Raw genomic sequence first — 26,623 nt, 5'->3', positions numbered from 1 at the left:
TCATTATTCACAAAAGCCCAAAGGTATAAATAACCTGAGTGTCCATCAATGGATGAATGGATAAGCAAAGTGCAGTATGTACATACAGTGGAATATTATTCAGCCATAAAAGGAATGAAGTTCTGATAACATGCAACGATGTGAATGATAGCATCATGCTGCATGAAAGAAGCCAAACACAAAAGGACAAATATCGTATGATTCCACTTATACAAAATATCTAGAATAAGCAAATTCATAGAGACATAAAGTTTCAGAATACAGGGAGATGAGGGAAGAAGGAATTTTTGTTTAATAGTTACAAAGTTTCTGTTTGGGTTCATGAAGAAAAGTCTTGATAATGGATTGTGGTAATGATAGAACAACATTATAAATGTAATTAATACCACTGATTATTTGAAAATAACATTTGTATTATATGTTACCACAATGAAAAATAAAAAGAGGACTCAGAGGAAAGAGCTATGAAATAGAGCTACCTCCGGACCTTTGCAACTGCTATGGGGACAAACTCAGGTGAGCCTTCTGAAGGATGAGAGGCCCATGGCTCAGTTGCCCCCCATCACCATGGTTGGCATACAACCTGTTGCCAAACTATGAGCAAGACCTTCTCAGGTCAGTATCTCTCCACTGATCTGCTAGCTAACCAGAGACACTGAGGAAATTCAGCCAAGAGCACCTGACCCTGGCCCGGGCCAAAAGACCTGGTCAGCATCCACCTGTTCAGTGGCAGATTCATAAGCCTAAAATAATAAATGCCTATTATTTTAATCCACTAACTTCCGGGGTGGTTTGTTATGCAGCACCTCATAGAAGGAAGTGGTAGTGTCTGAGGATGGCACTTGGGAATTCTAGGCTGAGAAGACAAAATGACAAAATCATGGCACTGAGTGGCCAATTCCTTTCAGGTCCTTTTAAGTCCTCCCTCACTGGTCTCCTCAAGAACCTAAGCAACAGGGTTGAGGAGACTGCTCAGGTCCCCCAACTCAGGGAATCGGTCAGCCCTGAAGACCCTTGAACAGATCTGATGGGGCCAGAGATGGAACCTGTTTCCAGGGTAACCCATCCCTTGGCTGACCACTCCTGAGCTCTACATCCTGGATCAAAAGATGAGCTGGGCTAATTGAGGCTGTTCCTGACAATTTGAAATTGGGGAACTGTGAGTGCTGTTAGAGAGCTGAGAACTAGAGCCAAAAGTCTTTAAAGGCCAAAAGGTCATGGGCCAGTCTTTAAAGGCCACATGTGAAATGAATAAGTGGAAAACATCTGTCATTATTTGCCAGGGTTACTATGACAAAATACCACACAATGGGTTTACTTAAAACATCAAAAAGTATTGATTCACTCTTTCAGAGGCCAGAAGTCCCAAATCAAGGCATCGGCAAAGGCATGCTTTCTCTCAAAGTCTGTAGCATTCTGGTGCTGACTAGCTGCGATCCTTGGGGTTCCATCACATGGCAATGTTCTTGGGCTCCTCCTGTGGTTTTTGTGGCTTCTGGTTTCTCCAACTGTGTCTGATTTTCCTCTTATAAAGCCTCCAGCAATACAAATTAAGGCCCACTCTGCCCACACTTTAACTACTAATAATATCTTCCAAAGACTTTATTTATAAGTGGGTTCATACCCACAGAAATGGGAATTAAAGATAAGAACGTGTCTTTTGTTGGCATACATTATTCAATCTCCAGAGTTATTGCTCAAAAGCAAATGGAGCAGATGCACAGAGGGGCACATAGACACCTTGGGGGACGTGGAGAAGAGAATGGCTCTTCTTTTTTTTTAAATTTTTGTTAATAAAAACAATCAACAAACAATATGAACATTCTTTTCTTCATCACATAGTTGTATATCATCATCATGACCATTTCTTAGAATATTTGCATCATTTCAGAAAAAGAAATAAAAAGAAAACAGAAAAAAATTCATATATACCATACCCCTTACCCCTCCCTTTCATTGGTCACTAGTATTTCAATCTACTAAATTTATTTTAACATTTGTTCCCCCTATTATTTACTTATTTTTAATCCGTATGTTTTACTCATCTGTCCATAAGGTAGATAAGAGAAGCATCAGACACAAGGTTTTCACAATCACACAGTCATATTGCGAAAGCGCTATCATTATACAATAATCTTCAAGAAACATGGCTACTGGAACACAGCTCTACATTTTCAGGCAGTTCCCTCTAGCCTCTCTGTTACGCCTTAACTAAAAAGGTGATATCTATTTAATGCATAAGAATAACCTCCAGGATAACCTCTCAACTCTGTTTGGAATCTCTCAGCCACTGACATTTTATTTTGTCTCATTTCTGTCTTCCCCCTTTCGGTTGAGAAGGTTTTCTCAATCCCTTGGTGCTGAGTCCCAGCTATTCTAGTATTTCTGTGCCATGTTGCCAGGAAGAGCCACACCCCTGGGAGTCATGTTCCACGTAGAGATGGGGAAGGCAATGAGTTTGCTTTTCATGTTGGCTGGAGAGAGAGGTCACAGCTGAGCAACCAAAGAGGTTCTTTTGGGGGTGACTCTTAGGCCTAATTTTAAGTAGGCTTAGCCTATCCTTTGCGGGGTTAAGTTTCATATGAACAAACCCCAAGATTGGGGGCTCAGCTTATTGGTTTATTTGTCCCCACTGCTTGTGAGACTATCAAGAATTCTCCACTTGGGGAAGTTGAATTTTCCCCCTTTGTCACCATTCCTCCAAGGGGACTTTGAAAATACTTTTTTAGAATGGCTCTTCTTACTCTTAACTCTGCCAAGGGATTTTTCTGGTAGTCACCTGGGACAAGAGAGCAGAAAACCCTCTAGCTGGTCCACACAGATTTACTCTACAGACACAGGGCTCTTTCAAGGAATTAAACTGCACGCCATACAAGCCTTTGTGAAGAAGTGGGAAATGGGGAGTCATTAGACAGAATAATCTCTCAATCTCTCCTTTACCTTCCCCCTTCCCCCCTTCTGGGTCTCTGTTTCAACAGTAGGCACTGTTCCACTTGTTTTACCTGTATTGATTGACTTACCTTTACACTTTACAGCTGGGCACCAGACTAATTCTCTTCTCTGAAACTTTGCCTAGTTGAGAATTCATGGTTATTGAATTGTACATAGTTGGGGAGAGGCCACATTAAATCACCGATGGAATGTACATTTGAACTTGACTCCAGGGACTCAATTAAATTTAACTCAGAGAACACGTGTTGAGTTTTTAAGGCATTGTTTTCATTCATTCATTCAAAACTATTCATTGAGCTCCTGCTTATACCAGGCAGTACTCGAAGCAGACTTCAGAGGGAGCATGGCTCTTCTAACATCTTGACTTTGGACTTCCAACCTCCAGAAATGTAAGGCAATAAATTTTTGTTGTTTTAAGCTACTCAGTTTGTGGTGCTTTGTTAGGCAGCCCCAGGAAACTGAGACAGTATCCCATAGAATCAGTGCCTTGTGTAACCATTATGGAACAGTGCTCTGTGGTCTACATTATGGTATCTAATGTCCATTCTTCTTTCTCCTTCTTTAACAGGCACTTAGGCTTGAAGAGGAAGTTGTCTTGTCCTAGGTCACCCAGTCCGTTCGGGGAAAATTTGAACTAAGTTCCAGGTGCCTTCCCTGTGAAGACTATGACACAGCACGAGGAACAGAAAACTAGAACAGAAGCCAGAGCACGAACGGCATTGATGTGCAATATTATGGGAGTTTAGAGGCAGGCAAAAGAAAACCCTCTGGGTAGAAGAAGGATTGAAACCAAAGTGTGAAAGAGAATCTTCCCCGGGAGTCAAGGCCCTCGACCTTCTCTCTACATGCTGAACCTAGGTACACGCAACTATTCAGTAACATCACACTAAGTAATTCTGTACAGTTGCAGAAGTGAGGCTGGACAAGGAGGCCAGGGGAGGTTCTGAAGCCAGAGCTCCTTGTCAATGGAGAAATAACAAACTGAGATTCAAGGCAGCAAAGGTATTTATTTATGGTCTTGGAATGACCTCCCAACTCCAATTTAAATCTCTTAGCTATAGTAACTCTATTTTGTTTTGCTTTCTTTTCCCATTTTCCCCCTTTTGATCAAGAGCTTTCTTTGAAAGCATCACCGATCAACATTTGGTATTAAATCCCTTGGCACCAGGGAGGTTCATCCCTAGAAGTTATGTCCCATATAAAGGGGGAAGGTTCTGAATTGATTTGCAGAGTTTGGCTTAAAGAGGAGCCACGTTTCATCAACAAGGAGGTTTTCAGAGGGGTGACTCTTAGGCGTTAGTTATGATTATGCTTAGTTTTACATTACAGAATAAGTTTAGCTTTACAGAAATAAGTTTCATAAGTGCAAGCTTCAAGATCAAAGGCTTAGCACATTAGCATGACTCTGGAGGTAGTTACAGCTGTTATTCTGGAAATGAGAGATATTGTAGTGGTTATAATAAGAGAAAGGATTATGAAGGTTTGAAATATACTATAAATCTAGTCTCCTTAAGATCTATGATTTAGCTAACTAAGTCTCAAACTTCCAGGCACCCTAGTTGATGTAATATTTGAATTTTCTCTTTGTAGTCTTTACGATTTATCTGGATTTGAATACTTATGAGTATGGCTAATAACTATGGCCCTTCCATGAAGTCTAAGTTATCTCAGACCAAGCAATTTGATAGTTTGACTGAGTCAGCAGCTATTTGTATGGCTGCAGAAAAGGGTGATGAGTGTCAAGGGACTAGGAAGAGAGTCCCTTTTTTGCAAAAAAGAGTCCCTTTTTTTAGCAAAAAATATATGTTTTGCTAAATATATCAGATATGGGTTGAATACAATATACCAGATATGGGCTGACTTTTACAAAGGGGATTTATTAGGTTACAGCCTTATAGTTCTAAAGTCATGAAAATGTTGAAATTAAGACATCAAGAGGAAGATACCTTCTTTCAGGAAAGGCTGCTTGCATCCATGGTTCCTCTGTCATAAAGGAAGGTACATGGCGACATCTGCTGGTCTTTCTCTCCAAAATGTCTCTAGGTGTTTCTCTCTTAGATTCTCCAAAGTGTTTAGTTTTCTCACAAAATGTCTCTGCCTTCTATTCTCTCATAAAGGACTACAGCAAGGGGATTAATCCCACCTTGAATGAGCTGGGTCACATCTCCATGGAAACAATCTAAGCAAAAGGTCCCACCCACAATAGGTCTGCACCCACAGGATGACATAGGCTTTTCTGGGGTATATAACAGATTCAAACTAGCCCAGAGGGTAAGAGTGAGAAGGAGGAGCTTAGAAAAGGATAGACTTCATTACAGGAGGGTCAGAGATGGAATTCAAAGGAAGGGTGAGGGAGGAAAAAATGTGAATAAAAGAGCTAATAAGATACTAATGAAGATGAAAGAGGCATTATTGAATTCATTCCACCTGATGAAAATCAGGTCTGGTCTTGTTTTGTGGGTTAGCTGTCTACATCACATGCTGTCTACTTCTAGGTTACTTAAGATCACAACTAAGTATCAGTTATACTGTCTTGGTCCCAAGTCTCGGGTTAGCTGTTGTTTTGGTTTGCTAGCACTGACAAAATGCAATATACCAGAAATGGGTTGACTTTTACAATCAGGATCTATTAACTTAAAAGCTTATAGTGCTTAGGTCATGCAAATGTCCAAATCAAGGCACTATCAAGATGATACCTGGACTCTGAAGAGAGGCTAGTGGCATCTGGGACAACTTTGTCACATGGGAAAGCATATGACACATCTGCTGGTCCATCTCTCTTCTCTCTTGCGTTCCACTGCTCCTAGCTTCTGGCTTCAGTGGTTTTCCTCTCTGAGCTTCTGTGTGTATCCTTGTATCTCAGCTTCTCTGGTTCCCTTAGCTTCTCTGGGATTCTCTTTGCTCCTGGGTCTCTTACCTTCTCTACTTTTCTGTGTGTCTTCTCCACAAAAAAGGACTCCAATAAGAGGCTTAAGACCCATTCTGGGGCACTCTTCAACTGAAATAACCTAATCAAAAGGTCCCACCGACAATAGGTCTACACCGCAGAAATGGATTAAAAGAGCACATTCTTTTCTGGGACACACACAGCTTCAAACCATCACAGCTGTCTACATCAGATGCCATCTACTTCTGATTTTCAGTAACTTTGAACTTAAACTCCCCAGTGGGAATGGATTTCCAGGTAAGGCTGAGAGATTTCTTTAAATGAGAAATATGAATCTAAGAAGTAATATTTTCTAATTTAGCCTAAAATTTTCTAATTTAACTAACACACACATGGGTTAGTTAAAAGTACATGATAAGGTCCTTTCCAGTGAGACTGGAGTGCATTTTTTATGGTGGTATCATTTCCAATATACAAAGTTGCCAGACTTTGTGGTTTTGAATGTCATCTCCCAGGGACAAAAAGGATTGTTCTATCAAGGTTTCATTTATCTATTTTTTTAAAGTTTTGATTTATTCTTGGCAATACATTAGCATATTTCCTTTTATGGGTAGGGCTTATATATTTTAGGGTTTATTTTTAAAGGTCCCCCTGTTATAATTTCAAATGGGGATAACTTAACATTTTCCCAAGGACTGGATCTTAGATTTAATAAGACTATAGGTAAGGCTTTTGGCCATGGCAGATTGAGAGAATTCATAAATTTAGTTAATTGAGTTTTAATTATCCCATTCATTCTTTCTATTAAGTTTGAGTATTAAGGGTGATAGGCACAATGAAAATATTGCAAAATTGGCTATTTTTGCATGTTGTTTTCAGAATGTACCTTGTAAAGGGGGTTCCTCCATCACTGTGAAACTGCACAGGAATTCCCCAATTTCTGGAACTATTTTTTCTAATACTTTCTGCAATGGTAGCTGCAGCGATTTGTCTACAAGGAAAGTCTTCAGCTAAATGGTAGTACATGTAAATCATTATTAAAACATATTTACAACTTAGAGTGGGGGTAATTGAATAAAATCCAATTGTCAATTTTTAAATGTCTAGTGGGTATTATGTCTAGTGAGAATTATGGAAAGGTTTTTCTGGGTTATGCTGAGGACAAATTAAACAATTCTGATAAATTTTCATAGCTATTTTAGGGAATAGTTTCCATAAATATTGCACTCTTCAACTTACCATTTTGCCAGTATCCCAGTAAGACATATCTTGAGTAATTTCTAAAACTGTTTCCTCGTGGCAATTAAGGAAGACTTGCTTTACCATAGGGCTAAACCATGATTTAATTCCAAGCTTATAAAAGCAGCTGACATTTTCCCAATTTTTTATCTGCGGAGGATGAATATTTTGTTGAGCATGAAGGAGCAATTTTTTATGCTTCTAATAAAGTTATTTGGTTCAAAAGTCATTTTAGAAACAGGAATAGAATTAGAATTTATAGCTACACTTTTAGCAGCTGTATTTACCATGTGATTGGTTGCTAGTGCTTTCCTCTGTTTTTGTCCAAGTATGCCCAGAAATTTGAATTATAGCTAAAAGCCTTTGGTAACACTATAGCATCCAGCAGTTCTGTAACATAAATTGTTTTTAAAAAATTTTTTCCCTATTAGGGTGCACGAGTAGTTCAGTGGTAGAATGCTCACCTTCCATGGCAGAGACCTGGGTTCAATTCCAGACCATGCACCTAAAACAAACAAACAAAGAAAAAAGCTTTGATTCCTGGACCATGCACCTAAAAAAAAAATTTCCCTATTGGAAGTTAAAAAAACCTCTTTTTTTTCAGAACTTCTCCAAATCATGAACAACTCCAGTGTATATATTTGCTGCTTTTCCTTCTGCAAGTATGCAGGTTCTTGTGAAGGCAAAAAAAGCTCAGCTTGCTGCACTGATTCTTGCTGCAAAAAACTCAGCTTGCTGCACTGATTCTTGCTGCAAAAAAGCTTAGCTTGCTGCACTGATTCTATTATCTCATGGTTAGAGGTAACAGCATATCCAACAGGATGGATTCCTGAGTTATTTTTTTTGTATTTTTAAAATTTTTTTTATTAATTAAAAAAAAAAAATTTCAAGAAACACAAACATTCCCAACACATACACTCAGCAATTCACAATATCATCACATAGTTGCATATTCATCATCATGATCATTTCCCAGAACATTAGCATCAATTCAGGAAAAGAAATAAAAAGACAACAGAAAAATATAACAAACAGAAAAAAAAATAATACAAGTCATACCCCTTACTAATCCCTTTCATTGATCACTAGCATTTCAAACTAAATCTATTTTAACATTTGTTCCCCCTATTATTTATTTTTATTCCATATGTTCTTCTCATCTGTTGACAAGATAGATAAAAGGAGCATCAGACAGAAGGTTTTCACAATCACACAGTCACATTGTGAAAGCTATATCATTATACAATCATCATCAAGAAACATGGCTACTGGAACACAGCTCTACATTTTCAGACAATTCCCTCCAGCTTCTCCACTACATCTTAGATAACAAGGTGATATCTACCTAATGCATAAGAATAACCTCCAGGATAACCTCTCAACTCTGTTTGGAATCTCTCAGTCATTGACACTTTGTCTCATTTCACTCTTCCCCCTTTTGGTCCAGAAGGTTTTCTCAATCCCTTGATCCTAGGTCTCAGCTCATTCTAGAGTTTTTCTCAATCCCTTGATGCTGAATCTCAGCTCATTCTGGGATTTCTGTCCCATGCTGCCAGGAAGATCCACACCCCTGGTAGTCATGTCCCACGTAGACAGCGGAAGGGTGGTGAGTCTGCTTGCTGTGTTGACTGGAGAGAGAGGCCACATCTGAGCAACAAAAGAGGTTCTCTTGGGGGTGACTCTTAGGCTTAATTTTAAGTAGGCTTGACCTATCCCCTGTGGGGTTAAGTTTCATATGAACAAACCTCAAGACTGGGGGCTCAGCCTATAGCTTTGGTTGTCCACACTGCTTGTGAGAATATCAAGAATTCAACTTGGGGAAGTTGAGTTTTCCCCCGTTCTCACGATTCCCCGAAGGGGACTTTGCAAATACTTTTCCACTCACTGATCAAATCACTCTGGGATTCATCAGGGCGTCACCTGGACAAACCAACAAAATCTCATGTCCTATACAAAGTTCCATGTACTTAAGGTGTTCAATCAACTATCCACATAAGTTATATTAAGAGATGCTCTAGTCAAAGTATAGACTTGTACCAAATAAACATTTTTTGCTTTAGTCTCACACATTAGTTGAACTTTTAAACTATTAAGTACCATCTATTTTCAGCACACTGCAGTAATGACATTCTTTTGTTCTTCCTCATGCAAAAACATTTTTTAAATTTGTACATTTAGTCACCATCATTACACACTCTAGGCATTCCTAGATTATACCATCTCAATCTTTATCATCTATTTTTCTTTGTGATTTCATTTGTGCCCCAGCCCTCCTCCCTCTATCATTCTCATATGCAGCTTCATTTAGTGTTTTAACATAATTTGTATTAGAGTTAGGTAATATTGTGCTGTCCATTTCTGAGTTTTTATATTCAGTCCTGTTGCACAATCTGGATCTCTTCAGCTCCAATGACCCAATATCTTACCCTATTTCTATCTCCTGATGGTCTCTGTTACCAAGGAAATATTCCAAGTTTATTCACTAATGCCAGTTCATATCAGTGAGACCATACAGTATTTGCCTTTTTGTTTCTGGCTAATCACACTCAGAATAATGTCCTTAAGGTCCATTTATGTTGTTAGACACTTCATAACTTTATTCTGTCTTACAGCTGCATAATATTCCATCTTATATAAATGTCACAGAGTGTTTAGCCAACTCTCTGTTGATGGACATTTTGGCTGTTTCCATCTCTTGGTAATTGTTAATAATGCTGCTATAAACATTGGTGTGTAAATGTCCATTTGTGTCCTTGGCCTCGTGTCCTTTGAGTAGAGACAGCATATAGATGGGTCCTGTTTTTTAATCCATTCTGCCAAACTATGTCTTTTGATTGGAGAGTTTAATCCATTAACATTCAGTGTTATTACTGCATGGGTAGTACTTTCTTTTACTATTTTGCCTTCTGGATTTTATATGTCATATCTAATTTTCCTTCTTTTTACCTTTACTCATAGTCTTCCTTTCTACACTCTTCTCCATACCTCTCTCTTCTGTCTTCGTATCTGTCTGTTGTGTTCCCTTTAGTATTTCTTGCAGAGCTGGTCTCTTGGTCACAAATTCTCTCAGTGATTTTTTGTCTGAAAATGTTTTAATTTTTCCCTCATTTTTGAAGGACAATTTTGCTGGATATAGAGTTCTTGGTTGGCAGTTTTTCTCTTTTTTTCTTTTACATGGGCAGGCACCGGGAATCGAACCCGGGTCCTCGGGCATGACAGGCAAGCATTCTTACCTGCTGAACCACCGTGGCCCACCCAGTTTTTCTCTTTTAATAATTTAAATATATTATCCCACTGTCTTCTTGCCTCCATGGTTTCTGCTGAGAGATCTGCACATAGTCTTATTAGGCTTCCCTTGTATGTGATGGATTGCTTTTCTCTTGCTGCTTTCAAGATCCTCTCTTTTTCTTTGACCTCTGACATTCTGATTATTAAATGTCTTGGAGTATGTCTATTTGGATCTGTTCTCTTTGGGGTATGCTGCACTTCTTGGATCCATAATTTTAAGTCTTTCATAAGAGTTGGGAAATTTTCAGTTAATTTCCTCCGTTAATTTTTCTCCTTCTTTTCCCTTCTCTTCTCCTTCTGGGACACCCACAACACGTATATTCGTGCACTTCATATTGTCTTTCAATTCCCTGAGTCCCTGCTCATATTTTTCCATTTTTTTTCCCTATAGTTTCTGTTTCTTGTTGGATTTCAGATGTTCTGTCCTCCAGTTCAGAAATCCTATGTTCTGTCTCTCGAAATCTACCACTGTAGGTTTCCATTGTTTTTTTCATCTCTTCTACTGTGTCTTTCATTCCCATAAGTTCTGTGATTTGTTTTTTCAGACTTTCAGTTTCTTCTTTTTGTTCTTTCCTTGCCTTCTTTATATCCTCCCTCAATTCATTGATTTGGGTTTTGATGAGGTTTTTCCATGTCTGTGAGTACATTCTGAATTAATTGTTTCAGCTCCTGTATGTCATTTGAATTGTTGGTTTGTTCCTTTGACTGGGCCATATCTTCAATTTTCCTAGTGTGATTTGTTATTTTTGCTGGCGTCTAGGCATTTAATTACCTTAATTAGTTTATTCTGGAGATTGCTTTCACTTCTTTTATCTAGGGTTTTCTTGCTGGATGAATTTGTTGTCTATCTGTTCTTTGACATTCCGTTCAGCTTTATCTGGACCTTTAGCTTAAGTTTTGTTTAACAGAGGAGAATTTTTCAGTTCTTGTTTTCTTGTTTCTTGCCCTGCTTGTGTGGTGCCTTTCCCCCCACACACTTAGGAGGGTCTACTTAGATATTATAGACCCCAGCCAGATTTTCCCAGACCAAACTGGCCTCCTATCAGGAGGAAAAAATCACCTGTGTCAGTTTTCCCTGAGGGTGAGACCCAGCAAGTTGAAAGATTTTCCTGTGAAGTCTCTGGACTCTGTTTTTCTTATCCTGCCCAGTATGTGGCGCTTGTCTGAATGCAGGTCCCACCAGCTTAAGATGATGCGGTACCTTAAACTTTGGCAGACTCTCCCTGCTGGGGGCGTGGTGGAGACAGAGGAGAGGTTGTAGGCTGGTTTTAATGGCTTCAAATTACCAAGCCCTGGTGTCTGAATTCCTTGATGGAGGGATTCCACCTGGGTGGGGCTTCACCCCTCCCCTGGGGAAGGCACAGGCTCCAGATAAGCCCCCAAAAGAGCTCACTTCTGCCTATGCCTGGGGCAGCTACAGCCTGAAAAGTCCTGCCACTGTATCCAGAGGCAGTCAAGCCTTTGTAGATACGCAGCCACAAAAACCTCTGTTTCCTTCTTTTTTTCCCCCCCTTTTTCTGTCAGTCCTGCCCCCTTGACACTGGGGCAAAAATGAGCAACCTCTGCTTTGATCAGGTTCACCTAAGCTGGGGGCCTATTTTTAGTAGTCAGAATTTGTTAATTAGTTCCACAATTGGCGTTTGATTGTGCCCAGTCCCTGCTGCTGGTAAAGTCCTTTCCTTTCCCCTCTGGGAAGCGGCCTGTGGGGGAGGAGCACTGGCCGCTGCAGCTTTTCGAACTCACAGTTCTGAGGGGTGCCCGCAGCCAGTCCAGCTGGTCCAGACTGAGTTACGCTGTGTGTCTGGTCACTGACGTGGCCCCAGGAGCTGTTCTGTACTGTTTCTGGTTATTTAGTAGTTGTTCTGGAGGACGAACTAAAATGTGCACATTGTTAAGCCGCCATCTTGACCCGGAACTCCTGAGTTATTTTTAAGACAGGAACTGATTTATCAACTGAATTATCATCTGAATTATCAATTGGGGTTTCTTGTAAATTTATTCAGTGTGTTAGCACTTGGTCAGTTAAAGCCATGCAGTTCTCCTACATGAAACTAGCAGGAAACTCCTACTAGTTCTGTGGAGTTTCCTCAGAAATAGTAGGAAGTAGAGCAGCAGGATTAAAGTTGTGATTTTGAACAGAAAAGACATTGGGAGGGGAAAGTAAGAGAATTTTATAAGAAGTCAATCTGTTTGGTAGAGAGGGCTTCAACAGAATGAGGGACATAAATCCTTAAGGGAGATCCCGTAATTAATTCTGCAATTGATTCTAAACTTTTGCCAATGCAGCAATGGACCTCACACAAAGGAGGAGTCTCTTGGCTCGGGTACCCCATTGCTGGCGACAATATCCTAGAGGCCCATGTAGGTCTCTGCTTTTGTGCAAGAAACCCTAAGGTGTTCCCCTCTTGTTCATGGTTAAGGAGGAAAAAGCACAATTTGTAATTAGGGTGGCTCAGAGCTGGAGCATCAGCAAGCTGTGCATTATTTCCTTGAAGGAATTTTGAATAATTTCAACCCACATAAGGGGTTCAATGTGTTTAGCTTTAAACAAGCCATGTGAAGGTTGTTTACAACCTACAATATCCTGCAAGGCCAAAAAATCCTCTTAATTGACATTTGGTTTTGGGGGTGGGGTAGGATTTAGAATGTTTTGGATTCTGTCAAGGTCTAGGAGGAGGCCCTAGGGTCAGGGGTAAGTGGGGCAGAAAAGCGCAGCCCATATCAGTAAAGGATGTGGACAATAAATGGATGGAATCATTTCTACAAGAGGGTGGAGTTCAAATGTTATTTCTTTTACTGAAAGGACAAGAATATGTAGGAGATATTATCCCTTATCCTGGTCTAGTGAATGTGGTTCTGAGAGTTCTAAATGAATTTCCCCCTTTCATAGGAAAGGTACCTGTGCTTGGAATAATTCAAGGAAATCCCTTCTGAGAAAGTGAATCGGGATAGAGGGGACCACAAAAATGGATGAGTGCCTTGCAAACACAGAGACCTGGCCCTAGTATGTATTAGAGGCTGCAAATGCTCATTTCCAGTGACCAGATCTATTTTGCCTAAATAACAAATGCTCATTTTCAATGACCAGATCTATTTTGCCTAAATAGATGATGCGAACAACTAGAAAAACCGCCACTGTATCCCTGGAGCAGCTCTAGCAGTCACTTTGCTTTCTTGGAAAACAAAGAGCATTAGGCTATTTTAGAGTAATTTTCTGTCTTCCAATATCCAAATTGCGCGCAGTATTACAAGTACCTGTGTCTTAAACCCTGGTGCCTAAAATGGTTTACGGGGGGATTATTTAGCTGCTGTAATCAGAAACTCATGGTGTGTGCTAATTGTATTTGTGCTATCATTGCTCAGATTGATCTCTTTTCTTTTTTATCCCCCAGCCTTTTTAAAGGTGTAACCTAATTGATCTATAGAGTTTACTAAATCATTCAATTCCATGCCAGCTCATTTTAATTGTTTACATTTAGCGTGGGGCTTAGTTCTTTTGAAAGACTGTTAACAAAAGCAGAATTAAATAGGGTACAGATTTCATGGTTAATATACTCAAGACCTGAGAATAATTTCATGTTTTTTTCCAAGTCTGTTATAATAGTCTCATATGGGCTCACTGAGCATGAGTACATTGCTGGATTTTTCTCCCATCAATAATTTGGGGAAAATTTTCAGGCATGACCTTATGAAGTTACTTAACTAGCCCAAATGCTTCAGTTGTCAGTAGTTCTTCACTTTGAAAACTCATTGAAGGGATCTTTACAATTAGCTTTGCCTATCCAGATTTTGGCATGAGCTTCACCGGTAGTCATGTGAATTAATCGGTAAGATCTGAGTATACAGGCTTATACGTCTGGATGACAAGATTGAATTATTTTGCAAAACCAACTGGATCTTAATTAGGATTTGGGAAATCTTATCACTAAATTTTTCTTTGTCAGTCCTAATGACAACAAATGGTTTACTTGAGAATACAGACAGCAAAAAGTCAAGCTTACAGCAGAATGGAGACAGAAATCACAGTGACCCCCTAACATTTGGATCAGAAATTTCTGCAGTGAGCCCTGCACAAAATCAAACATCCAGATGAAGATGCTGTGGAAGCTGAGGGGCATGGGTAAAAAGACTCATATTTGACAAAGAAGGTGAAGTCAGAAAGAAAGCCAGTCAAACAACTTCCAGTGAAACGTCTTCAGTTACAGTAGAAGAAACAGATGCATCATCTGCATCTCAGGATAAAGACAAAGAAAGTAGCTGTTCCCAGCAGCACTGTACAAAGAGAATAAACAAGAACAAGGGTCTTTTATGACATCAAGAGAAATGGTCTCAGAAAGAAAAGATCGAGAAAAAGAAACTGGTGGAAACTCATTAGAGAATGAAGAAATAATCAAATGGAGGAATCTGGTCTGTCTCAAGCTGTAACAGATTAACATGCTGAGGGTAGTGAAGACACAGGCCCTGGAAGTAGTGGTTCTGAATGCCATGAAAATTTTCTTCCAGATGCATTTCAGTATTCTTTTGTCAAAATGTGTTGGGAATCAAATCATGTCCCCAACAAAATGTATATTCAGCTCCTAACCCCTGGTCCTGTGGGAGTGAAGCTACTTGTAGATAAGATTTCTGAAGATGCTATTGGTTGAGGTGTGCCCAGACTGATGAGGTGGGCCTTGATCCAATATGGCTGAAGTCCTTGTAAGCAGTGGGAATTGGACATGGAGACAAGTCTCAGGAAGCAGCCAGAACTTGCAGACTTCCAGAAGCTGAAAGTCAAATGAACCTGGAAAAACTAGGGGAGAACACTGCCATGTGCATTGCCGTATGACGGAAAGGCCAAAGAACATGGGAGATCGCCAGAAGAGACAAAACTCAGGAGAAAGCAAGTCTTCTAGTCTCTGAAACCATGGGGCAATAAATTCCTGTTGTTAAGCCCACTCATTGTTTGATGTTTATTTCAGCGGCAAAGAAACTAAAGCAAAGTCCAAGAAAAGTCCTATTTTAATGTCAATAGAGATTACACTGAATGCATGGATCAATTTAGTGAAAATATACATCAGTAAATTATAGTGTTCACATAGAACAAGAAGAATCTCTTCTCTTACTCCCATCTTTACGTGGCCCTAACCAAGTATTTTTTCCTTTTTTTTTCTCCTATAGCTCCTGCACATTTCTTAATATCATTCTTGGGTGTTTTATATTTTATGTTGTTCTTGTAAATAAGATCTTTTCTAAAATTGCTGGCTGTCTTTTATACTATATATACAACTACTGACATTGGTACACTAATTTCTTAACTGACCATCTCACTGAACATTTGAACATTTTTATTGAGTCTAATATTATAAATTTTTCTCTTAGCTTTCCCAGAGATGTACTGCACAGGCCATCTGCATACAATGATTATTTTCTCAAAATGATTTATTCCACTCAGGGCCAGATATGAAAATAAGATTCTTTAAGCATGGATCCACAAGCAAAGCTGAGGGGAGAGGGGTATAACTTTAGCAATTGCTCTCATGAAAGGCAGCCTTACATGGAAGTCCTAAAATTGGGTTTTTACTTTCCTTGAATCAAAACTTCCAATCTCCCCCCCCCCCCAAAAAAAAAAGCAAACCTCCAATCCTCCAACACAGAGGCTGTTTCAGTTTGCTAATGCTACTGGAATGCAATATGCCAGGAATAGATTGGCTTTTACAAAGGGGATTTATTACATTACAGTCCTAAGGTCAAGAAAATGTCCAAATTAAGGCAGCAACATGAGGCTACCTTCACTCAAGAAAGGTTGATCATGTCCGGGGTTTCTCTTTCACATGGGAAGCCACATGGTGCTGTCTGCTGGCCCCTACCTTCCTGGGTAAATTTCAAAATGGCTCTCTCAGCATCTGTGGGGACATCAGGTGTCTTTTACTTGGCTTCATCTTTCTGCTCTGTCAGCATTTTTAAAGGACTCCAGTATGGTGATTAAGACCCACCTTGAATGGGCCAGTCACATCTCCATGGAAACAGCCTAATCAAAAGGTCCCACCCAAAACAGATCTGCATCCACAAGATTGGATTAAAAGAAGATGGTTTTTCTGGGGTACGTAACAGTTTCAAACCAGCACAGAAGCCATAATTCATATACATTTGTAGAGATATGTGACCCTCTGTACAAGATAACTCCTTATTAAAAGTTCCTTTTTGTTCCCCCTCCAAGGAGGTCTGGAAGCCTCTCAGTCTCCCTACCACCCCCTTGACTCAGCCTAGGAGATCCACCTTCTTTTCCAAACCCTGGGTGCCTGTCTGTGCTCCTTTGCACAACCTAGCTAATCCTTCCCCCAGGGTACCTAATTATATTTCTGTCAAGGTGCTCAGTCCTTGGGAAGTTAGGACCTCCAACAGTGCAGGCAGAGATAAGAGACTGCGAGCCCTTCACTGATTCCCTCTCATATTTTGCTCTGCCTCAAGACGGATGGTGGCTATCAGCTCACAATAAGCATGTCGGGGACAACTATGCCCAGAGCTGTGGGTATTGAGAGCCGGAAGCACGCTTACTGACTCACTGGTGTCTTAAAGGGCATGTTTTTTTCATCTGTTGTTTCCTGTGAACTCCCGATTCTGTAGCAGGGACTTCTTATTCATTCTGCTTTTCATTTTATGTTCCTTCTTCTCTCAACTGGAAGTGCTCAGGAGAATCATCTGCAAGAGGAATTATTATTTCCATTATTCTGGAGACAGTTATCTATTGGAGTTCGGCTTTATTAAGAGCTTATATCAGCATCCTAGAATCAGAATGTTCCATATATTATAATTTTCAGTTGTATAAGGCTTATTTTATTTTATTTTATTTTATTTTATTTTTTTTTTTTAAAGGAAAGACAGAGAGAAGGAAGGAAGGATAGAAGGAAGGAAGGAAGGAAGAAAGGGAAACATCTTTTAAACATTTTCTTGTTTTATTGTATTCTGTTTCTCCGTTTTTGTTACATGGGCTGGGGCCGGGAATCGAACCGAGGTCCTCCGGCATAGCAGGCAAGCACTTTGCCCGCTGAGCCACCGCGGCCCACCTTATTTTATTTTTAATGGTTCAAATTATATTCAAATTTTATATATATTCAAATTATAGATAGAACCTATCCATCTGTTCATTCATTTTGCTCACCTTTTGCTCTTTTTCCTTTAACATTTTAATCAGAGTTATTTTGAGTTTATTTTCCGTTAATCAAACCACTTTAATAATTTTTGGCTTGCCTTATTGGCAGCTTTATTTCTGAATTATTGTTCATTTTCTTCCAATTCTTTGCACGTGTAGCAATTTTTAGTGAATGCTGGACATTGTGGATATTAATTTTTAGAGGGTTTTTATCAAGCTCTATTTCTCTAAAGAAAATCTTAGGACTAAGAGTGTCCTAATAGGCATTTAAATTACTGAACAGATCATCTTGAAGCTCTTGAAGCTTGTTTTTAGGCAGGCCTGTTTCAGTTTTGTCCTCAATCTTGGGGCAAAGTCTTTCTCCTATGGTGTATCCTTACTCCTAGAGTGTATCTTCCTGGATCTCACCTGAAGAGACCAAAGTTACTCCAATCTGGCTTGGACAGAATTCTAACCCCCATCTCCCAGCACTGTGCAACCTCTGACATCTACCCCAGATCTCCCAGAATTTCCACATTATTCATGCACAGCTTAGTAGTTGAGGAAAATTTTAAAGAGATTCATGGGGCTCTTTTTTTGTTGACTTCTTGGGATCTTGATATCCAAATCCCATCCATATTGGCAATCTTTAATCCAAACTTGTGCATTTTCTATCCAGAGGAACCATCATTATCTTCCTGTACTACAATTTGGAAAATATTGTCAGGAGAAATCTGAGGTGGCTATGAACTCCCCTCATGCTTCCCATATCTTAGGTGGCCCTGCAGTGGTTGCTGTTAATTGCTTATTGTTTTCATTGTTTTTTTCTAGCTTTTATAGATTTTTTTGTTGCTATTATGGTAGAAAGGTAAGACTGAGAAGTCCTGTTACCAAAGTCGCTTATGCTGATAATTTTGATTTTTATTCATTTGTTGAAGATAAGTCATTGAAGATTTAAAGATGGTGCTGATAAATGAGCACCATTCAAAGAGTACTCTGGCCACAGCATGGGCAATGGGTTGAAGAGGGAAACTAAATAGACCAAGGAGACTATCATAATAACAATAGTTAGATGTATCGCCACACACTCTGCTAAGTATTTTATCTACATGGTCTCCTAGTTAATCTTCAAAATGACCCTAAGATTAAAGGATTACTATAATTCTCATTTTTCCCCCATGGGAAAATAGAGGCATATAGAGGCACAATCACCAAGTTCATTTGTATTTTGAGCTCACATTGGAACTCAAGTCTATCTAAGAAGACTTTCTGCCTTTATCCCTGTTCCAAGGCCTTTATAACTATTCAAATGAGACTTGACGGGACACTGAAATAACAAGAAGAGGAAGGAGGAGGAGGACTGGGGAGATATTTGCATTTAGAATGTATCAAGAACGCTTGATAGCCTATCAGTGAGGAGAGCTAGGAGCCTAGTATGACATCAGGTTTCTGACTTGTGCCAAAGGAGTGATGGAAGAGCCCTTCATTGGGATTTCAAACACAGTAAGAGGCTGAGGCTGGAAGAAAGATGATGAGTTGTTTTTTTCTGGACGTTTTGGATCTGAGGGGCGTACAGGTGTCTCAAGTTTGTACGGATATTTTAAAAATTGTGTAGGACTTAGAAACCCTCTTTGTTATCTACAGTACAGATGCACTTGTATTACACATGAAGTACAATTTATATATAACTGTTGAAGAATTGGGTGCAGTTGTCTGGTTAACTCCATGTTATGTTTGTAGCATTTAACCGAACTCATTGACTGTAGCATTTTCAATTATTGAATCTGTAGCAAAACATTCTCCAAATGTTCGCAGCATTCCTTCACAGCCCCCACAGTCCTGCTCTCCGCAATGATCTTATTCTCCTTGGAGCCCCACAAAGCGTCACACTGGTCCACACATGGGTGGCATTATGCTGATTGCATCTAAGGGGCAGAAATGAGCACACACTTTGAATCCTTAGTAACATATTTGCACACTAGAGGGCAGGAGAAAAACCCCATAACATTCAGGGGCCAGCCGCGCCACTGAAAGGGGGTACAGTGATGTGGGCCATGTCCAGATATCTCCTGTAAAACGAGAGACAAGTTAAGGTACTTCGCAGCACCTACCAAAAAAAGGAGGTTCAAAGCTTTGTAGATTTTTTTCAGTGAATTAAAGAAATCCATGTTGGGATTTGTAATGCACAATTTATTCTGCTCTTTTCTTCTTTTTCTAGCAAACATCTCCCACTGTTTTCCCACTTGCTATTATTTTCCAGCCACGCTAATCTTCCTGAAGATCCTCGAACAAGCTCACTCCTGCCTCAGGGACTTTGCACTCGCCATCATTTCCTTTGCCCAGCATGTTGTCATCCTCACTTTCTATCCTGTAGATATCAACGTCACTTTTTCATAGATGATTTCCCTGGCCGCCTAAAATGGATTCAAGCATACACCTTTATGTTTTCTCTCGACTCCTTATTAGTTTCCTTCATAACATAACTATGAATATCTTATTTGTTTACCTTTCTTATGGATGTTTTAGTTACGAGTTCATTGTCACTCTCCTTAACACTTTTTGTTTCTTAATTTTTGGAAATTTCAATATCCATGTAAATAGAGCTTTACAGTCACTGGACTCCCCTCTCTCCTCCAATGTTTTGGCCTCCACTCCACCAAAGACACTCAGTCCATGGCATACCCTTCATCTTGTCATTATCACCAACTATGTGAATAATTATCATAATTCCTCAAAAACCGTGTTCCCCTCTACTTTTGTCATGCTGGCACAATTATACCCTGACTAAATCCTATTCTCCACCTACTTCATGTTTATACCAATGCAGAGAGATGGGAGAAAAAAAAACATAGTGTTAATCATACTTTCATTTTATAGGCACTATAGTCACAAGGGGACCCTAATTTTTTTAGAACCATATTTCCCTTATCCTTTCTCTCTTTTTCTCCTAGATGCTTTCTCCTCTGATTCCCAATACCTCCCCCACTCTTATTTTAAGCTGATGACTTTATTTCTTGCAGCACTGAGAAAACTGAAGCAATCTGAAAAGAACTGCTACAACTTCCAGCTCACCAACTTCCAGCTTAACATTCTTCTATATTCCCACAAATCTGCTTCTATACTCTAACCTCCTCTTCTGTACCAGGAGGATCCACTCTCCCAGTCAAGGTCAACCCCTCTATTTGTATAGGAGAACCACCTCCTTCATCCAATTAAGGATGATGCTCCAGAAATTCTCTGCTCTCACTCCTGTACCACTAGTGTTTTCTCTGCTACTTGATCTTTCCTCTCTGTCAACAAACATAGGTTATTTCCACCAGACCCTGCGTCATGTGCACTAGGATACACACAGTGAATGACAGGTTCCAGAAGTTACCCTTTCCCCCTATGCACTGACAACATAATTTGTCATGTGAGAAAAAGAGGCTTTCTGTTCTCTCTGAGGTGTGACGGGGGTGGGGTGGGGTGTGGGGGCAGTGTGGAAGCCCAGGACAGAGCCGCAAGTTGGAGCACAAAAGATATGGCTGAAAAGTCTTACATAATTCAATCTCTGGCCTCTCATGACAATTGTTCCTTCATAAACTGGAGGTTCCCAAGGGGAAAGTGAACCTGCTCAGCTAATTCAGGAGCTAATCTAATCCCATGGCGAGCACTCTGGGACCTCTGAGTGAAATCTCAGATAACAGAAACCCAAGTTACCTTGAGAGGTGGGAGCTAATGTTGGTAATATACAGTGGTTTTGTATCCCATCTTGTCCCTGAACTCAAATTACACATAACAATGTAGAATGAGATTATCCTGAGACTTCAAAGACTGGCATGGTCATCTCTATATGAGGGAGCACAGAGTGGTTGCCGTTAGATTCTGGGATGAGATGATGCCAAAAAGATGTCCGCTATGGATTACCTCAGAGAAGAGAGCCATTAATGCCTCTTGGGGGATGAATAGTTTCCAAGGATAATGTGTCAATAATCTGGAATACTGCCAGGAAAGAAAGGAGAGACGGTCACCCAGCAACTTGGGACCTTGCAGTTACAGCCATTTCTCAGGGAAGGCCTTGGAGTCAAGTGCTATTATTCATGTTTACTTCCAGATGTACCTAATCAATGTCACCTTTGAGCAGGGTCTCCATCTGGTGGCATCTAAGAATTGCAATACTCCTCAAATCTCTCAGTTGTGTTTAAGACAGATTCTGCTGATTTATGATTACAAATCTGTCTTTGTTACTATCAGTTAATGTAACCAAGTTCTAGTCATGATATATTTTCTATGCACATCTAAGATCTGACTACCTGGCCACTGCCATCCCAGCCCAGACTATACCAGGCAGCTTGACCCTTCAGACTGTTGGGCAGCCAATTTACAAGTTAATGTCTCAGCACCTAACTTGATACTTGTTAAGTAATTGAGGAAACTAATGGGGAAGTATCAGCTATGCATCTGACAGAGTTACTTAAGAATCAACTTAAGATGTGCAGGGGTGTGAGCTCTTAGATATCAGAGGCATCATTCACAGACATAGGGGAGACAGAAGGATGGAATAGTTGTCAGTGAAGAAGATGTAAGGTAAACACTGGTGTATGAATCAGGGGTCACTAATCTGAAATGTGAACTAGCCCTCACTTGATTTTGGCTGGTCACATTGCAAGATTAGTTGTTCCCAAACATTCATTTATGATCCTGATGCATTGGAATCAGCATAACTTGGGGAATTGTTAAAAATATATTCTACACAATTTTCATGGGGCCGCATAACCTGAAGTATGATGTGCCTGAGAGTTTAAGAAAAAACTGAATTACCAAGGAAGGCAGCATGCAGGAAAGCAGAATCTCCTATCTGAAAGTACAATCGTTTGAGAAGTTTTGTCTAGAAATGGAAATGTTGAATTCATGTGTCCATGAACGGACTCCTAAGACTTAGGGCCTAGTCTTATGTCAGGCATATGGAATAATTATCTCTTTTATAGGTTTGCTGAAAACCAAAGTAACAACTCTAGTCACTTCCAATGAAGAAGAGATTTCTTAATTTAACTAAAATGATAATTTTTATAACAGAAATTCTAGAGTCACAAGAAGAAATAAGCTGCAACATTAGGGGGCCTAAACAAAGTATCATTCTTCTCTCATTAGGATATATCTGGAAATGCTTCAGTAACACCTCTTGAAATCTTCGCGGCTTACGGACAAAATTTCTCTCTCATGCAGGTCTACCACTGATAGTCAGAGGAGCTCTGTAGGCCATGTCCATCCACAATACAGTAAGCCAAGCTGCCAGCACTTATGGCTTCATTGTTCAGCCCAAGACCTCCACATTGATCATAGCGAGGAAAAAAGTCAGACTAAAGAATCACTCAGAGGCATTTTACTGCATCAGTCAGAAGTGATATGCATCGTTTTTGCTTGTGTTTCTTTGGTAAGAACAGGCTCACCCACCTGCAAGTAGGCTGGGAGGTGTTGCCTCCCATAAGCCCAGGAGATAAAGAGAACCAGGTATTGGAGCGTACGTCTCCCTCTTCTGGTGGTTTCTAGTCAACCATCTGTTTCTAGTCAGCCATCTGTGTGGTACTATCTGGCTTCTGGAACACTCCCCTAGAAAAAGAGACCCAGGCCTTAAATGTGACCACTGGTAGTTTCTTTGTTAGAGTCAGATTGAGCAAGGGGTTCGTTCAAAATGGCCAGTCGGGTAAACATTGCTCAGTTCGAGCACTTGATATGTGCATTCTTATAATTACCGCAGGCCCGGAGGATATAAAGGCAATTGTTGACTGGGACTAGGAAGCAGGAGAATTCTGGCTTTGGCTTTTGCCACTTGCTAAACTGGTTGGCATCAAAACCAGATATAGGGAGTTGAGGAGAACAGTATGTCACCATCATTGTTCTTTTCCTTCCATCACCACCTCCCTAAAACCCCTCCCGAGATGCTGGTTCATTCCCCTAGTTACAAAGCAGAGTAGACATGATTTCATAGGCACTTAGGGTGCCAGGTGCTAACCTTGTGTACATTTGTGCATGTGTGCATGCACACGTGTGTGTGTGTGTACACATACACAGTATGTGAAACAGATCTTACAGTCCATTTCAGGGTGGAATCAACCAATGAAATGAAAGGGAAAGAAAGATTTTGAATGTGCACATGAGCCATGAAATCAAGATGGTATTCCTGGCCTCCTTAGCAAAATTCATCAGGAAAGATATGCTAAGATTTACTAATATGATTTATTACATGGTGTGATTAGACCGAGATCATACATTGGCTTCCCGCTAGGGCCCTTTATAATCCCAAATGGCAGAGAAAGAAGAAAGAGGTTGGAGCAAAATCTGGAAAGTTTTAGGTTGTGGGATGAAGGCTAAAGATTTTGCGGTCCCAGGGCTCTGAGACACCCATCCTGTTAGACCCACAATGGCTCACAGACATGCAGTTACTTCCTACTGTCATAAGATGTTTTGATACATTGAACTTAGGTTTTCAGGGGGAAAATATGAAGAGCATTTTTGTTGATGTATTCCTATGTTCAGACTTACAGGGATTCAGAGGATAGCACCTGGAGACCTGTTGTGTAACTGTCCTGAGTTCAGTAGAATTACAAATCCTACAAGAATCACCTATTTGATAAATAACACGTAACAATTTCAGAAGAGTTTATGCATAGAGTCTAGAGAATATAAAGTCATTCACCAAATAGTAATGAAATGTCTGCTATATAGAGGTCAGGCACTGAACCGGGGGCTGGCTGGCAGAGATAACTAGCCCTCACAAATGTCCACATGCTCTGTTTTTTTTCCCCAGCTTTGCTTGAAACTAAATGAGTATCATGTGACATGTGGCCAGTGACTGGTGAGCAGAGAGAAGTGTGTGGCTTTCAGGTCAAGGCAGGTAAGGGCCAGTGTAGCTCCTCCAGCTCTCTCTTCCCCTGCATCTTGGAAGCACATATTCCAGAAGGTGAAGCCATGAGATGGAAAAAGTTCCCCCGATGTGATTGTGCTAGCCTCTAAAATGTAGACACTGTTGCAAAAGCTAGTTTTAGTTATCTTGACTTGGGGATTCAGGGTTGAAGAAATCAGGCCTAATCCTTTCTTTCGTGGTGAATACACTCTAGTGGGAATGAGTATCTAAGTTTTTGTAACTGTCTTTAAAATTCATGCAGATTGTGTCCAAATTATTCAATTCAGCTTTAGATGGAGACTATGGTGCTAAAAACAAATTATGCCTGTTTTCATTGGACTTTTAGAGTTTTATGCCACTCACATATTCACGCAATTAATAGTTTTTAAGCCCTACTATGTACCAGTTCCTGGTCCAGAACCTTGGGATACAAAATAATGGTCAAAATAAATAAAGTTCATACCGTAGATGCATAGTTCCATGGGGGAGACAGGCATGAACCAACTAGCAAATAGATATAAAATGCAATGTCAAGTAGTAATATGTTATGAAGAAAAACAGAACAGGTCAAGGGACATGTGTTATGGTCTCCTGGGGCCACTAGTTTAGACAGGGTGAAAAGGAAAGTCCTTTTAGGGGAGGGAACCTCAATGCACTGTGGGACCAGCCGTGAGGATAGCCGGGGGCTGCTCAGGGCGGAGAACCGGATAAGGGCAAATATCAGAGCTGTTCTTGCAGGTCAGGCTCTGAGCTCAGTGTCTGAACTCTGGGCGATGTCCAGTGCACCATCACCAGAGAGCCTTACAGTCAGGCTGAGAGGGACCCTGAGCAACCCACAGTTCTGGAAAATAATTCGGTCTTTCAATTCTATTTTCCCATTGATTTGACCAACCTCACACTCTGGCTTTAAGCATTTTTTTGTATCTATGCATTTTATTTGTTTGTTTGCTTGGTAAATGGAGCTCATCAAACAATTTGCCTTGTTTCTCTAATACCCATATGAGTTTCTGATGATGTTCACCTACTCTTGGATGCCCCAGCTTAAGACTTCTGCAGTACCAGGTGGCTTTCTCTGCCTAATCCAGGGTTCTCCAGACTAGGTTACTGAAGTGGATCCATTGGAGAACACAAAAAAATTACAAATCTGTATTCATAGTTTTATCTCCTCCTTTTAAAATGTCTTTTTAATGCCTCAATACAATAACACATGTATGCAGTTTTGTAATAAGTGAAGGTGTATATATTGGAATACATTATGTACTAGTAAGGGGCATGATCAAGTCTTTGGACCCCACTAGGCTGATCCAAAGCCTTTGTCACCCAAGTGAGTCAGGCCACCTTTGGTCCAGAGGAGCAGCTTCATTCTGCCCCAGGTAACCTGATGATGAACACAATTAAATATTCAGACCTAGGGTCTGAACAGGGGTCTTTGTGGATGTCACTTTTGCATCTGGAAGAGGTGTTTTAGATATCCACATATTGAATTTCTCAGGGTCTTTCCATCTTAATGACTAATAGGACAATATATGAAACCCATGCCATGGGGGTTCCCATCCCCAGGGAGGTCTCCAATCTACCATGGGAAGATATACACATGGCGAAACATGAAGAAGACAACTGGATGGCAAACACAGACCTCATAGCCTCTCCAGGCACCAGAGTCAAAGACATGGCCATGAATGTCATGAAAACAGACTGTGATGGAAAGAAAGGAACACTGCAGGTTTTCCAGGACAAAACCGGACAAATCACTTAAATTCGGAGTTTTGATAGCTCAAGTACAGAGTATGCAGTGCCAACCCCATGAGATAGTTGTAAGGGTTGCTGGAGGCAGTACTCATAGAGACTTCGAGTTAGCATATGGTCGGGATTATGACTCAAGGAGGAGGAATCTACCTTCATGAAAGAGCATTTACAGGCTTGGATCTCACCTCATCATCTCATTCAGCTCTTCTAAATATACTCCTATTTATTGCTCAACTCACAGAAAGATTAAATAGTACTGCTAAGGCCCCACAGCTAGTAAATAACTGAGCTAGTATTTGAGCCCTGCCCTGTCGGACTTCAATGTGGAAGCCTTTTCCATCCCATCAGGCTGCTTGCTTAAGGTTAGGACATTTCGAAACAAGCCAGAGACATAAAAGAGAAGTAGGGGTGAACTCACTTTTTCAAAAGACTGAAAGAAACACTCACATGTTTATAAAGTACAGCATACTTCTGTTTGGTTGTTGTGTTATAATAAACTAAAGGTGTGCTTTCTTATAAA

At 40.2% G+C, this 26,623-nt stretch overlaps 2 long non-coding RNA genes and 1 pseudogene across 5 annotated transcripts in view; 2 read left to right on the top strand and 1 right to left on the bottom strand.

The window, feature by feature from the left end:
- Positions 1–26,623, bottom strand: part of LOC143652160 (uncharacterized) — a 79,751-nt gene that overhangs the window by 20,887 nt on the left and 32,241 nt on the right. Inside the window, exons 1-4 of one of the 3 annotated variants that reach the window (XR_013160451.1) lie at positions 22,908–23,015; positions 16,909–17,044; positions 7,543–7,583; positions 3,021–3,072 (exon numbers count right to left, since the gene is read on the bottom strand). This is a non-coding gene — a long non-coding RNA (uncharacterized LOC143652160). Of the gene's footprint in view, positions 1–3,020; positions 3,073–7,542; positions 7,584–16,908; positions 17,045–22,907; positions 23,016–26,623 lie in introns of those variants that run through there. The other 2 variants (XR_013160449.1, XR_013160450.1) reach the window with 2 other exon arrangements.
- Positions 14,316–16,841, top strand: LOC143652676 (serine/threonine-protein phosphatase 4 regulatory subunit 2 pseudogene; annotated as a pseudogene).
- LOC143652161 (uncharacterized) lies at positions 18,893–24,349 on the top strand. Of its 2 annotated transcripts, none has more exons than XR_013160453.1 (3): positions 18,893–18,977; positions 22,605–22,732; positions 24,262–24,349. It is a non-coding gene; the product is annotated as an uncharacterized LOC143652161 (long non-coding RNA). The 2 variants fall into 2 exon arrangements; XR_013160452.1 differs by having other exon boundaries at positions 18,915–18,977; positions 22,680–22,732.

The sequence above is a fragment of the Tamandua tetradactyla genome, chromosome 12, assembly GCF_023851605.1.
Source record: "Tamandua tetradactyla isolate mTamTet1 chromosome 12, mTamTet1.pri, whole genome shotgun sequence".
NCBI lineage: Eukaryota > Metazoa > Chordata > Mammalia > Pilosa > Myrmecophagidae > Tamandua > Tamandua tetradactyla.
The sequence above is the reverse complement of the archived record's forward strand: the minus strand, read 5'-3'. Positions and strand labels throughout refer to the sequence as shown.